General features: G+C 38.6%; 1 long non-coding RNA gene across 2 annotated transcripts; it reads right to left on the reverse strand.

Moving 5' to 3' along the window:
• Positions 1-101: 101 nt before the first annotated feature.
• LOC127012938 (uncharacterized) lies at positions 102-10636 on the reverse strand. Of its 2 annotated transcripts, none has more exons than XR_007766041.1 (3): positions 8407-10636; positions 7419-7855; positions 102-2915 (listed from the first exon to the last, which is right to left on the reverse strand). It is a non-coding gene; the product is annotated as an uncharacterized LOC127012938 (long non-coding RNA). The 2 variants fall into 2 exon arrangements; XR_007766042.1 differs by lacking the exon at positions 8407-10636 and adding an exon at positions 8216-8357.
• Between the last annotated feature and the right edge of the window lie 5750 nt (positions 10637-16386).

The following is a 16386-nucleotide window of genomic DNA, read 5'->3' on the forward strand; positions in this document are numbered from 1 at the left end:
AACAGGCAAGTCAAGCTTGACCCATCTGTCCAGTTGCTGTTGCCAGATATTGGCCTTCATAGGGCTCAAAAAAAAAAAAAGGGGGGGGGGGGACACGGGACAGACGGAATTACTTCCAAAAATGTGTTAAAATTTAACTTCCTTTTTTGGTGAAATTATCCAAAAAGCTACTCAATTAGGTCTTTTTTTAATGATACACCAATGAGTAAAGTAAAAATCTCTGCAAAGGCTTCACAAAGTCCTCATAGGACTTTCTACATTTTAGATTCCTTGCCAATGAACATGTTTTCAAATAACTGGAGCTTTTAATAGGATTAGCTGTAATTGGGATTCATGTCATAAAGCAGAATTAGACTTGAGCCTGCTGTGACAGGGAACGAGGAAGAACTGGGACAGAAATTCAAAAGTAAAAATAAGCTGGGTTATCTAATACATCATAGTTAAATGAACAGATCTGGAGATCCATATAAACCTGAAAATCTAAATAACAATGAGGAAAAAACTTGCCCTACTATGGTTTCAAAAAAGTATATATACACCATAAAAATTTGAGTCTGCACAAACCTGGACTTCTAACTCAGTGCCTTTCTTGGGAAGAGATTTGAAGAGCCAGATGCTGTCCTCATACAGGGTGACTAATTATGGAGACTAATATACTAAAGCTTTAATAAGGGCTATTGGCAAGTAATTACCTCCATTAGTATTTCTATACTTACATCATTGTAAATTGTTGTTAAATGATGCCCTTTCCTGTCAGATGCATATCTACTAGGGCAGTGGTTTTCATAAAGCATTTTTAAATTTTGGGCAAGGTAGACACAGTATATTGAAAAGCAGAAGCATTTAATGAAACCAAGAACAGTATCTGTACTGTGTATGCAGATTGAAATCTTCAACCCATCCAAGTTGTTGAGCAGCCAGGAGTTAAAACAGATTAAATGGATTTCATTCTGCAATGTATAATGGAAGTAATTTCTTCCCTACAATAAGTAAGTCTCCAAAGGTTTTCATTAACTTCTCTTTACTTCTGATAAGACCTAGAAGAAGAAAACTTGTCCAGCTGATGATAAAAACAGTTGGGCTGTCTTTCTGGTTATTTATTATTATTACTTTTATTGCTGTTGTTGTAGTTATTATTTTAAGCATATGATTATTGTTAGCATGTTTATTAGTACACAATATCATATAATAAATGAATATTATCCATCACAATATTTGGATAAAATGAAATAATCATATTACTAAAACATGATTAGGAAGGGGCACAATCCCTAAAAAAATAAAATAAAAAAAAATCAATGTTTATCAATATAGCTTGAATTTCAATGTTTGGAAGGGCAAGTGGGATGAACAGACATCTACAGCTGCAGCCACCACCACCCAATATGAATCATTCCTGTTCAAATTCTTACGCCCTTTCTGTGGTTTCAGCACTTTGGTGAATCTCTCTCTGACATCAGTAATACTGCTTATTAAGCAGCATACAATCCAGCTAAAAAGATCAGGGAAGACCAATTTCCACTAACAGAGAAGAAAAACACCTAACACAACTGCATCAATCATTTTAAGTCTTCATTTGGGCTACTTTAGTGACATTATGCAAGTCTGCAGAGTTGGACAATAGCAAAAATTAATCATTTCCAACAGCAGAAATATTTTTTTCATTTTAGAGACTTAATTTTTTTGAATCTCTATGCATATTTAACTCTAAGTAGTTTTTAAACTAATAAACATATGTACTGCACACAATGTTTTCTATGTAGCTTTACCTCAGGCTTGGTTTTACAGGTATCTTCAGATTAGATTTCACTGTTTCTATGGTACTTCAGTAAATCCACCTTTCTAAATAAAAGTTTGAATAAAAGGCCTTTGCCATGGGACTCTTCAAGGTGAAGCAGACTAAGATGACCATCATTTTGTCATATGTTTCTCTGACCCCAGATCACTGCAGTGGTACATGGCAGTTCCCTCTAAGGAGAAGAATTGGAGAAAGCAACACTGGCCACCTGTCACAAGAGTCTCACTCAGGTATTGCTAGGATAGGTCCAATATAACAAAAAAATCAGGGACTGAGCTTTTAGTAGAAATATTTTCATTTTTTTAATCTCTCAGAAGGAATTCTTGGCTCCGCGTAGTTTTGTCTTTATACCGTGGGAACCATCTGGATCGCTGTGTTTTCATACCATCTGTATGTGATCATTGAAACAAGCACAGAAGTCCCACAGCCCAAATGCTGTGCACTTCTGGAGCCCTCCCGAAAGAATAACTAATGCTTGAGCTAAAGAAATGGCTGAGACTTAACATCACTCCCCATGGTCCAGTCCTGAAGACAGCAAAAACACAACTACAAGAATTTGAGATATAAATAAATGCCAGTTGTGTATAAAAAAAAATTCAGATATTGAGGATATTTTCTTAATGGTGTTTACAAAGACACCTAGCAGGATTTGAGATACCACTAAGTGCCGATGGATTTCAGTTGGAAAGGAACAGCCAAGGCAGTATCTTTTTTAACAAGTAGCACATCCCCATAGGAACAGGTTTACAGGCCAAAAGCTTTGATGCTGAAGACCTAATATCCACACTACATGAACTTCAGGGGAAGTTTATATCGAGTTAACTCCAGTCTGGCCTTGTATATTGAAAACCCATTGAAGTTCAACTTCTGGGTGAAGCTCACGGAAAGGTTCAGTCTGCATCCTTTGGGGCTGCTCCCCGATGCAAACCCAAACACAGCAAGGTGGGCAGGTGGGAGATTCATTTCCAAAGCACAGTCAGGGCAAAGCAAGCAACTCCTCATGTGGACACATGTAACTTGCTGTGTCACTTCAGTAGCTCCTCCTTGATTGCTCCTCTGTGACCATAGGAAGACGAATGCCTTTGTGAATTCATCCCTGAATCTCAGTCTAGCCTTCCTGAATTCAAAGGAAAAGTAAAATTTTAGGTATCCTCTCAGGTTACGTCCTAGGTAATACCAGAGGGTGCACATATTATATAGGTCATGGCATGAAACATGAAGAAAACAGGATTTCATGAACTGCCATGGGGTCAGTCCTGAAACAAACTGTATAAACGCTTGTTTTAAATCATTTATGTAATAAAAAAAAAAGAAGAAGGAATGTACATTATTTCAAGAAATATTTTTTAACAAAAATTACTATTTTCCTCATCAGTTACGCTTAATGGCTAATTTTGACCATCCTACACATCACAGTCTCAAGCAAACAAAAGCAATGGACATGGGGGCAGCATGCAAAGTGCTTTATCTGGAGAAGACGTGAGAATCTGGGTAATATTCAGAGAGAATTTTTTTCCCTCGTTTCCTCAACTATCTTTTTTTTCCAGAAAAGAGAGGGGAGTAATTTCTAATGCACTCAGGAGAAATCTGGCTTTCTTAGCAGTGAGGGCTATACTTAAAAACATATGTAAATACCTCTGGATAGACAAGAGTGCCTGGAATAAGTCATTTAACTGCTGTGCATTTGAGGAGCCCAACTCAGGAGGCACTTTTGGGGACTCTCCCAGAGTCTTAAAGACTCGTTTAAGTTATTGGTTACTTGGATCACGAGTGCTGCAGTCAGTCTGTTCTAGAGGAAGGAATCCCTGGAGAGAAAACACCATTTTGATTAATTTCCCCGTTAATCACAGGACTTCAGAATGCATGGGACCCATCACGCACAGCTAAACAGGGACAAGGTCCTCCTCTGGGAGCACCCCACCTACTCAGCACCCCTTCAGTCTTCAGTCCTCTGTCTTTAGCAGACGTTAGGTCTTCCCAAGAGTTCCCGCTGGACTGGCTTCACTTAAACCACTGCTTATTGAAACAGCCTTCAGGTTTGCTCTAGGAACAAAATGGGTTTGCCCACATACCTTCAGTGGAAAAAACTTGGCTTTAACATTTTTTTTCCTCTCTCCTTCATTTATCATTCAGAATCTCTGGCTCCTTATGAACAAAGGAGAATACATATAACTGCATTCAATTTATGAGATGTGTTTAGGTATTAATCATTTCATATATGTCAAAACACACTTTGGAAGCTGGCCAAAACCATATATAAATTTCTGTAATTTTAAAGGGTAACAGCAGCGAACTACTAAACACAGTGCTACAGCAATGTGCTTCTCACATGTTTCTTCCTCAAGATCCTGATTTAAATTCAGGTTTATCAATAAAAAAGCACTACCAAAACAGCTTTGAAATTTTAATTTCCTTTTGAAATAAAGGTATCTTCTAGATAGAGCTGGTGCTGCTTGCCCCTGAACGCTCCCTACTTTCATTATACAGAGTTTTTTCTTACAGCTGCTAAATCTTATTTTCACAAGAGAAAAAAAATAAAAAAGCAATTTTGCACCTCTAATCATCAAAGCAGCATAATTTAGGCCTTTATTGTGTCAGTCATGAATTGTCTTTCTTGTGAGCTCACAATGTCATAATATTCTTTTTGATTAATGAGGATCCTACAATTACAGGGTAGGAACCGTCATGCTGTACTGCAGAGCCTGTCTAAAGGCAAAAATTACAGTTAATGCTAATGCATTACCAAAGAGTTAGGGGTGGAATTATTACTGTCAGCAAATCGAAAGGGTCTGCACCCGCAAGACTGATAGCTTTTGTCGTTTCTGGAATGCAGTTCTGGGCGGCCAATGAACTTTCACATGGGACCTCACGAATTCCCACTCCCGCTTTTTGCACGCTTAATGCCGTTGCACACATTATCTGGAATACCTCTGCCCACCTAGGAGGCTGGCAGATAGGGTCGGAAGCCTTCGAGCGTGAAACAAAAGGGGCCTAGCAAAAGCTAGCCTGACTAAATGGAAATCTATCACACCAATAATAACCAGTTTCAGGCTTCACAGTACAATCAGCCTCCATCGTGCAGGTTAACAGCAATGAAGGGCAAGGCACATGGAGGCAGGCAGAGGACTTCATCTTACAAAAACAGTGTCAAAAAGCAAAACCAAATCAAATCAATAACTATTCAAATCAATCCTTGTATTGTTACAGGCTATTTGCTTCCTTGTTAGTTGCTAACAATGCATTTTCCCAGCTGTAATCACCAAAAAAAGCAATTTCACAAACCAGTATACCTTGTGGTACAGCCAAGATACTTGTTTTCTATCCATGTGTCCAGACGCTGATCTTTGCTGTAGAAACACCAAGATATTTTCTAGAAGTGTCTCTGTGATTTAGATAACTTAATCCCATGACTAAATGAGAGAGGGACATGAAAATTTTACATGCTGCTTAAGTACTTTTCAGATTTTTCTCTCAGCAATTTTAGAGTACTCCAAGCTTTCTACTGGTTATTATTTTTCCACATCACTCAGTAGTACAAGTATATACTAAAGATCAAAACCATAGAACTCAAAATCTGAAAACCAATTTTTCCCTTTAGAACATAAATACTCAGGATGGGAATGATTAAATAATAAGAGGCACAAGTGAAGTCAAAACCAAAGTCTCTTTGATGCTGCACATTCAGAACACACTATCATCTTCCTTGAATCCTCCTCTTTGTCACATCTCCTTATTTAATTTCACTCTGGTAGGATGTATCATGTTTGAACAACTCAAGTGGGGAGGCTCATTCCAGCTTCCAATATGTCAATGCCATTAACTGAACACATGTTTTGCAGTGGAAAAGACTGGCTGATGTAGCAGCTCCGTCATTATTCAGCAGACAGACATCCAGCTGAAAGCCATTAACCCAGAGAAAATAAATGACTGCTCTCAGGCTTTGTCCCTCCAAGTTTATGCTGCCTGTAAAGAAAAGCATTTAGCCCCACACCACAGCTCCCCTCCATGTGAAGACCTTTCTTTACAAAAAAGTATCCCCTTCAAATTAACAGATTATTTTAAATATTTCTCTTAACTTGGAAAGGCAACACAGATTTAGGGAAATGGTTGTAGAAAGTAGGAGAAAACAGAAGCAAATAATAGGTTAAGGCATGAGCAAATATTATTTTCTACCACCTAAGGGGCTTCAAGCAGTAGGGAGGGGGAGAAGGAACAAAAACATTTTGGCTTATCACAAGCTTTTGAAGTTCTGGTTAAAAGTAACAGTCCATGATAAGCAGGAGGTCAGAAGACTACCTGATTCAGTAGCATTTTACAGTTTTAATTTCTATGACATTTTTAATATTAGCCACAATATTTTAAGTATATTTAGTGATCTAATGATAATCTTAATCAAATATCAGGCTTGTTAGGTAAATAAAAGATTCAACTTTATGATATGCTGATGTTGCCAACATCAGTGAGAGCTTAGCACCTAACTGAACTGGTCCTAAGATTATGGTGGACTGCTCCATTTTACATGGCAAACTTACCAGAAGAAAAGTTCACACTAAAAACTCCCAACAACTCAATATATTCCATGCAACAAATGAGTCCTATATATGGCAAAATATTAATAGATTTTTCTGTTGGATTTCTTTTCTCAGGAAAGGTTTCATGCAAATGGCACTTAGGAAGCTGAATAATCGTCTATATTCCTTTATGTCATTTGGTAATACAAACTACGGTTTCAAAAATGTAAATTGATGTGTTGATTTTTCAAAACTCTTCAAATCTATTTCTTTCAGAACAAAGAAAGTCAGAGAGAAAAAGGTATTTGAAGAGCAGGAACGAACATAGGGTCTTCATAGTGAGTAAGGCTTGTAGGCTATCTATTTCAGAGCCCCAGTTCTGATAACTGGTAGCAGTGAATGTTTAGAGAAAAGTACAAGAAATGAACATGACTAGTAAGCATCTTCATCCCTGCCTGTCTTAATTTTGCTAATCAGCAGGTTAAGAGTTCCTAAGCCAAAAGTTGTATTCAGGGCAATGATCAGCAGCTGTCGGTGGATCGAGTCTCCATGAACTTGCCTGTCCTCTTTTTGAATCCATTTTGAGGAAGGACCCATGCAGCAAAACCAATAAGCAATGAGTATACATTTTGGGGCAGACCACCAGCAAATGCCATTCATCACAACTTCACTCAATTCAGTACAGCCCTCCAGCCTCTCACCAGCCAAGCACCTGACTTCTTTTTTTCTAATTCCAGATGGCTTTAGGATGAAGATGCAGATGAGTTGTCCCTGCCCTGTCAGTAACACTTCTGTATCGAGACTACCTTTGACAACTTTCATTGACACAAAACCGATGGCTTTGGGAAAAAGCGTTAGGTGCCATGACCTTGGGAAATACAGCCTTTCTTCCAATGTTTAGCTAAAGTGACAATACAGACTCCTGTTTCCTCTGTTAATCTTAATCCAATCATCATTTGCATGTAGGACTTGACGGTACTCGCAAAATCATCTCTAAAGACACTCTTAGAAGCCACTTCTCAGCTACCAATGGCTTCCTGTTTCAACTGACGTCAGTGGAAATTCCTCGTGTTATGCAACGAGCCAGTCTGTGGTGGACAACAACTCACCTCTGCTTAGTGAGGAGAAGTGATCCATGTCCGTCCTGTTCTTGGCCTCTACATTCATCATCCTCATTCCATAATGCAGATGTTCATCCTCATGGACTGACATTGCATTCCCTCCCATTGCACAAAGGACTGAAGGCAACAGCATAAACTTTTTTTATTTCAGCCCCCTATTGTTGCAGACAATCGTCCTGAACAATCCCATGCAGAAGTTTATCAAGCTTAATCTTCAAAAAATTTCAACCATCTAATTCCACTATTCTTCTGAAGGCTGTTCCACAACCTTCTGCAGGCTGCTTGCTATTCCAGATGGTTAGAAACTGTCTTCTAATTATCAGCTTGAATTTATTCATGGGATCCATTTGTTCTTCTGCCAGTATTGTTCTGCAGCAACAAATTTTAGTCACTACTGAGTTGGGTTTGGATCAGCAAGTTGTAGCCTAAAGATAAAAGGATCATTGTATTGCATTTGTTTATGAACTAATTCCCCCTATAGTTATTTTAATAGAAAATATGCAGTGAAGTGCTGAGAAATATAAATGAATGTCATTGGCAGTTAAAATGATAGCTTACAAAGTTACATGACAATTAACAGGCTTCCTAAATTATAGTTCATGCCTTAAATGATTAATATCTAATTATCTATATATGTATATCTCTATAAGCTAATTAACTGTAGCTTGTTAAATACTTAAGTGTTCTACAAAAGCTTCAGCCATTAGTAACAGAGTAATTAAAAATTTATCAATAATGTGCTTTGAGTTAATGACATAGAAAATATATTTATCACATATATTAACCTGATTAACTGATTTGGCTTGTTAGAAGAAGCCTTTGTATTCTGCTGGTGTCTTTTGTGGTACCTCAGCCTTCTGCTGAATTCAACCTTCATCCTTTCTGGGAGCCACAGATGCCTGCTCCTGCTCCACACCCAGCACTTGCCTGTTCTGATTTTCCACTGCAGGCAGCCATCCCTCACCTTGCCGCCTACCTTCTCCTCTCAGGCAGTCCCCATTTGCCACCTTCACCTTCCTGTGCTGCTGATGGATGGGTTCACAGAAAACAGCCAGACAGGGCCCTCTCCTAACGTACATAAGGGAAAGTTAGGCCATAGAGCAACCACAAATACTGCCACCCTCCCAAAAGTATACCCTCCCACACCCACACGTGCAGTGGAAGCAGAGGTCTGCACCAGAGAGTGGCAGGGGGTGGCTGTTCAGGAAGCTTAAACTCTTGTTTTCTGGCATGGGTAAAGCAGGCAGCTTGCTACCTCCAGCACTGCTGCCACTTCCAAGAGTCAGAGCGATTTGCTTCTGTTTGATTTCGTTGCATGTTGCCTTTAAAACAAGTATGCAAGGTCAAAGAGTCATCGAGTAAGGCACAGGGAGCTGGAGCCGGTCAGGAGACAAAACCTTCAGCACTCATCCCAAATAATGACTTTGTCAGACAAAGATTCCTCCAGTCCTCAGAGCAGGGGAAAAAAAAGGTACCAAACAGATTAAACAGCATGTACTTTTGATCCTCCCACAGCTGCTTAGATACTTGAAGCACAAAAAGTAATGAGTAGTATTGTCCAGTACATGGCTGGAGTATCTGTCAGGCTGAGTGTGGTATGAAGGTCACTCCTGAAGAACTGCTGGCCAATTCCTCTGTTTGCTGATAAAACAAAATAGGAGTCCTGCCTTTCCAACCCAAATTATACTTTAGCTCTGCAAGGCCACTGCACTAGGGTCCTAGTTCTCACTGCAAGCTGATGGGCTACTTGATGTGTCACGAGTACACAGCCAATCCTTAGTAAACCTTAATTTTTTTTTTTCCCCTTACAAAACAGATTTCCACACAACTCTTGCCTCTTTGCTAAAACTGTCTCTTTGTACAAAGCTGTCTCCAAAAGGCATGCCTGAATACTGCTAATGAAGTCTACTGCTAATAAATGTATGTGGGCACATACATACAAAAGCTGCTCCTTCAAACATAGTACATATTTCTCCATTCATGAGCAGAAGGGGAAAGGACAGGCTTGCTTAAAGCCTGAATCCATTATAGCTTAGTGGCTGGAACCATTCCGGTGAAAGAGAAATAAACTCCGCTGTCAGTAATCTTTGTATTTTTGCTTTACAGGTTATACAAGATTTTTGCTTCCCCACAAAACATTTAAAAAAAAAGGCGAACAATTCTGCCACAGTTTCCCTGGGATCCTCTCCAATACCTGTTGGAGACAATAAGAATGATTTTGCTTTGCCTTAAATTAAACTAAAACCTCCAAAGACAACAAGGACGGTATTGAATAAAAAGGATATATACAAATAGTATTTCCCTTAACACTGAATTGCATTAGTAGTGGGCCAGTATTTTCTTTCTTTCAAACATTCACACTTGAAACAGGATAATATTCCTAAAGGCATATTTGTATATACATAGCTATCTATAATTTTGTCACAGACAAGTAATAAAATAAATAATACCAAGATAAATAATAGCAGCTCACTGAAGTTAATGGTTTGGTCATCTTTTGAATAATTTTTACAGTTTATTTTGTGATATTTTTTGCCAAGAATATATCACTTAATTCCATCTTCGAGTCCAACATTTGAGTAAGTTTTGCACCGTCTCTCACAAAAAAACCCACACCACCTCTTTATGTTTTAAATTTGCTCTTGCTGGAGACTGCAAGGAGAAAGCGGAAACTGCTGCATGCCCATGAGAAGAAAGGCTGATCCAGAGTTTTCGCATTTCCACTGGGATAAAAGACAAGTGGCCTCAGTGGTATAGAATTTAGGAAAACAGATGAAATTGCCCTTTTTTTTCCTCCCCCCTCGATCAATAAAAAGATTCTGTGTGTGGTTTATTTTGCTTTTTTAAAAAAAATATCTGCTCCCAGTAACAGCCTGGATTGTAAATGCAATATTTCAATTGGAAGATTAGTTAGCTTTCATGGGAATTAGCAGACAGTCCCATCATTCACAGCTGACTTGGACAATAAAATCTGTTTTCTGTCATTAATCTGGCACCAACTGGCTGACTGGTCACCTACAGTGAGCTGTGAGAGATGGGAAGTGGGGAACAGTCATGTTTATTCACCAGATAGTACTGTGGAAAACAAACAAAAACTTATCTTGGGATAACTGTGGGCCACAGAGAAGTTCTTGTCCGTTCAATGCAGGGTGCAAGTTTATTAATGTGATTCCTCAGAGCTCTTCTCTTACCCACAGTTCAGGGAAGGAACTATTTCCTTCCTACAGGAGGAAGGAATGGAAAACAAATATACAGAAGATTGATAAAAGTACGAAGCATAAGCACTGACAAGTCTTTGAGGAACTACTTATTCATTAATAATATTTACCTAGCAATAACAGATGTTCGAACGTCAGCTTTTCAGTGTTTTAATACAGCATCTACTTTAATGTCATTACAGCAAGCCTTCAGTGTATCTGTAGACCAGATTTCTGGATTTAGAAACATACCTCTGCAGGAACTCATTTTACTCCAGGTAGACTACTTGAGAAGATGCCTACTAGTTGGGGAAAGGACTTCAAAACTGGTCTGAATTTAGGCATTGTTGCTCAAGCACAAGAAGCTTTGTCAGTTTGAAATTTCCAGTCCTGAATGCTGTAAGCAAACTCAGACACAGCTAGCTCAGAAAGCGTGTTTGCTCAGCAGCACAGGAGTCGTCGTACAATACCCTGGGCAACTCTCAGAAGGCAGAGTTTGGGTGAGGTGGCTAAAAGCGAGTAAAACTAACACTGAGTTTTTGGGACAGCAAACCAGTGCCAGATTCCACCGGAGCCTGGTCAACTGAGCTCCACTTGACACCAACCGATTTTCTGGTAGAAAGTAGAAACCCGTGCCAGTTGCTTCATTTACAGATTTCTGATTTTGGAGTTGAAAAAAAGCTGCCAAACCAGAAGAAATGAAAAACTCTGTACCTGTGGAGCTTGGTCAGTTCTTCAGCCACTTCCATGATGACATAGCTGTGGGTGCTTAGACTCAGCTAAACTTTTCACAGTACTCCTCCAAATCCATATTGAAAGCAACTGATTGGTCACACATCTAGAGGAAACCAGAATATGCAACAGGGAGTGCAATTTTACATCCTACATTTCAGGGCATTCTGATGTACTGTGTACTCCTCAGCAACATTACTGTGGGCTGAAAAAGGCGGAGATATGCTCCAAGCTCAGCAGTAGCCAAGATATTGTGTATTTTCCCTGCAGTACAAGATGCCACTCAACTCTGGGCAGTTGTGCTTAGCAGGAGCTAAGAGCCTAGGGAAAATCTTCCCTCTATGTGTGAGGCACACTCCACCTTTCTCTCTTTGAGTTGAATGAGTAATTTTCGCCAAAAGTGAGAGAGAAGAGCTACTCGCAATGAGTGATGGTGTCTGCCAGCTGAGTCCTGAATGTAAAAGAGGCTGTGAGTCCAGGACCCTCCCCACTCACAGACACGAAATACCCGCAGCTGGCTGACAAGAGCTGATTTTCTTCCCTAGTAGGCATCATCTCTGGGGTTAGTCTATTCCAGGGTCCTCACAGGAGCAACAGCTCCCACCTGAGCTCCTCATGGTTTTCTATAGAGCTTTCTATCTTCTACACAAAGCCCATGACTAACAACTGGTTTTCAAGTTATCACTCAAGACCTTTGCCTGAAAAAAGACATAAAGTGGTTTCCTGCTAACCTAGTTTAAACAGGAGATGGGTATTAAATTGTGGCATTTATGACTGATTTTGTTCACAGCACCTGTAAAGCCTTGCAATAAAGCTACTTGCTAGCAGCACTTTTTTTCCTGTCCAGCTCTGAAAAGAGTTCATTATTAGCATGCACTTGATAGGTTAATTTTTCAGTTCTGCATGATTAATTGCAGCACTCTGAAGTAAACATCCTATACAACAGCAACTCACTCAATGTGTGTGGTGGTGTGTGTTCAGTCCATTTCTTTTTAAAATATACATATGCACAGGAACATTAGCCCAATTTTTTTTGTAAAAACAAATCCATTTAGGAGTTAGAGTGCTCCATTCTAAGCAAGTCAAAGTTGAAAACAGAGTACAGTGAATATATCACCAAGGTACCAATTAACACAATTTTTTTCCTCTAGGAAATATATTTGTTCTCTTGGAGACTGAACTTTAAATGAAACAAAATACATTAGTGAGAAAACAACCTTGCACTGTGGTCTTTTTGGCACTTACAGACTATGTTACAGTAAAGGAAAATTTTAAGCTGAAGAAAAATATCATCTCAGTTTAAAAAAAAAAAGAAAGAAAGGAACAGAACGGTACAGAGTATGGAGTTAAAGTGAGCCCTGTTCACTGGCTTGGCACAAGGATATATCAAAGATAGGAAAGCTCCATTTTTTGAGAACTACAATTAAGTACCAAGAATCAAAACTATACTTAGCTTCATAGAAACAGTCTATTACAATAATAATGCTACACTCTTATGCAGTGTTTTTTATCTTTAGATCTCAAGGCTGTTTATAGTAAATGCATGTAAGTGTTGTTCAGTAGCTACAAAATGCACAAAGCTTGCTTATAAAATACATTAAAAAAGTGTTCCTTACCCTCTTAAACACACTTAGATAAAAGATGACCTATAAGGCCTAATTTGGCTCTTGATTGCTCTGGCACATGGAAGAATTGCCCAAATTAATCTCACTGATGACCCAAGTGAACTTAAACAACTGAATGGCCTAATCTCATTTACATATAACATTAAAAGGATACAGAATTAAAAACCTGGTCCAAGTCCACTGAAATTAATGGAAAACTTTCCTTTTTCTTCCCACCCTAGGTGGGAAGGTGAAGTACTTACCAAAACTATTGGTGTTGGGAATACACAATTTCCCTAGAATGAAAGACTTATACACATGTTTAGAAGTTAGGAAGACAGATGTGGAAGTAAGGCAAGCAATCAGATCCCTGGAATTAATAAGCCTTCCATGGAAAAAAAGATCTTTCGACTGTGAGACATGCAGCCAATGCCAAGAGCTACTGAAATAAATGCGTAAAGACATAGGCAAAATGGGAAAGTAAGTCAGCACATCTGTGCCAATACAGCGGTAAAGCTGTAAGTGCATTAATCAGAAGAAAACACTTCCAAGAGGTATCACAGCGATCTAAATACTGAGAACCAACAGTTCCACTGCTAACCTCACATACCTTTGAAGATCAGTCTATAGTAAGAAGCAGTTTCAGGCCACACGTTAAGTTTCTACAAGTTCCTTCAATACATGTGTTGTACCATGCAAAAGAAAGGAGAGGAAAGACTGCAACTAATCCTATTTTCTACCTCCTTTGGCTGCCACCCTTCAGACAAGGGCATGTGCACAGTGACAAATGCCTCAGTCTTCCACGTGTCTAGCTATGGCAGCGTGCTGTGGCCAGTAACACATTCAAGAAGATCCAGGTAGACTTGCCTAATTTAGCTAAGACTACCACTGGGGAGTTCCCATCTCAGGGATCAACGTTCTGGGGAGAGAAAGACTATAATATCTGACAGGGCATCCAAGCAGAAGGACAGATGTTGCTATCTTTCAGACTGTTCCTTAATATTCTGATAGCGTATTTGTGGGCACATTATAAATACTTCTTAGCTTTTATTAGACAGAACTTACCATAAAGGCATAAAAAAAATATGAATATTATTTTCTAGTCAAAACACCTGATGCCAGCTGGAATCCCACATCTATCCTCTAATTGGTCAAGCCAAAGGTGTCTTCTATTACTGATTTCCTGAGCCATTTGCTCCAAGTTTTGATGTCAAGTGGAAGGTAGGTCCACCCAAAGTCTGCAGAAGTATTTGGGATTTAGATTAAAGCCTTCCAGCAATTACATAGAAGTTGTTGAAGTTCAAAAGCTTGGCCCATAAGCCAAACAAGTTCTTGGAATTTAATTCTATTGGAAAGCTTTTAGTCAGGAAGACTGGAAGACTGAACATCTTTCTGAAGAGAACTGCTAAACTAACCCTACAAAGCAAATGGACTTAATGTGAAGTATGGTTCATGCGTGATTAACTATGCAAGCAAATCTATCATTGACTTAGCAGGAGAAGGGTGAGCCTATAAACTAGAAAACTAATGAAAAAAGGAATGGTTCTTAGTAAGTGGTTCTTCCTGCTTTAGGAACAATCTTGCTGATTTTTTTTTTTTCTTTCTTTTCACAAATAAAGCTTGGGGTTGCAACCTAGCAAATTCCTTAATCATGCAAGTAACGACACTATCCATTATGTATAGTGCAGTGCATATTTGATCAATAGCACTGTTTTTGTTAATGCTATATCAACTAAATAAGTAGAAAAATAAAATCCTTGTGGGTATTTTCAGTTGCTGAGTCAGAAAACAAATAAGGTCCAACATCTGCATTTATTTTTGTTCAGTAAAGCTTGCATCTCCCTTCAGGGCTGAGAGCAAGCAAACTGCTGCTAACCATGATAATTACACAGTACTCAGCATGGTGAGTAGAATAACATTGTAATTGTCCAAGGGTTTGAACAATTTGGACTGATTTTGTATAGTGTATAATTTACAGTAAAGATTCAGAATGTGTTTTCTTTGCTCCAAGAACACTTTCATCCTTTAGCTCTGGATCATTATCCATGGAGACATGCATCCACAATCAAATTCAATCCAGATGAAGAACATCTGCAAAAATAGAATAATTTATTTTATTGACATTTACATTTACATAATTTTATCTGGGTCTGATTCTGCTTGTGACCGTCAAGGTAATATAAAATAACCAAGACCCCATGGAGTCATTCAGACAAAATAAAAATATGCAAACTCTTGAAATGTTACCGCAATCATAACAAATTAGTGACAGTGACTGAAACAGGGTGAAAGGACTCAAGAAAATATTAATGAGCTCTGTGCTTACGTATGGTTTATTTTTCTTCATGAAGCCAGGGCAAGACTTGGTCATATGCAGTTAACATGTTAAGACCCTCATTCTGCAAAAATCTAAGTGCTTATTTTTACACACTGAAGAGTCACTGGGAAGCAACTGGGACTAATAACAATTGAGAACAGTTATGGATCAGGGTCCATATAATTTCTGAGTATTAGCTGTGGCGGTGCATAGCAATGGGAACGACGAGTACCAGAGCAATCTTCATTGCCACTGTGTGTAAAGCAGCAGCATGACCTAAAAGTGTTTTTACTTTTCTCAGAAAGAAACGAACAGTTCAGCACTGTGAATGTACGGTATCATCCTTTATGAGACACAGACAAAAATCTTTACAAAAATAATCAGAAGTCTTAACAGTGCTCTGTTTTCAATGGCTTTTAAAGACCTATTTTTTGTGAAATGTTTTAATTGGGGGAGGAAAAGAAGAAACGGAACCAGGGGGAGGAGAGGGGAGAAGGAAAGGGAGACGAAATACCTATAAATAAGTTTTCATTTATGCAAATCCAAATTTCCAGCAAATTACAACCCATACATTTCCAATATTAATGACTATTTTAAAATCAGTGCAGATTGCATAAAAAATAACAATTAAGGCTTTTTTTTTTTTTTTTTTACTCCCAGTTAAAAAGTTTCTCATTCAAAAACTATCATCTTGAACAGTTGTGTTCCTGACTTGAAACGTGGGACTCCCTCTCAGAGATTCCGCTCCATTCTCATATTGGAGGAAAAAGAGACACTAAAACCAGTAAGATGTTTTTTTCTTTCTTTCTTTAATGTTTCATGGCTGCCATCTATAAAATGGGAATAAGAAATACCTACCCTGCAGGACTCTAATGGGAATTATATAAGCAGTATTTACGGTATATAAATATATACCTACTTTGAAGAAAGGATTAAAGTAAACATAAATATTCCCAGTATTGTTGCAAAGTTATATTCTCTAGTAAAGAATTAGGACTGTTTCTAAATCACGGGATTCTTGCCAAAAGGACCTTTCTAACTCTATTGAACTCATTGCTATTAAAGAACATAAAGGGGTGGTGTCTCTTATCATGCCAGTTGCCAGC

Source organism: Gymnogyps californianus, chromosome 2 (assembly GCF_018139145.2).
Source record: "Gymnogyps californianus isolate 813 chromosome 2, ASM1813914v2, whole genome shotgun sequence".
Lineage (NCBI taxonomy): Eukaryota > Metazoa > Chordata > Aves > Accipitriformes > Cathartidae > Gymnogyps > Gymnogyps californianus.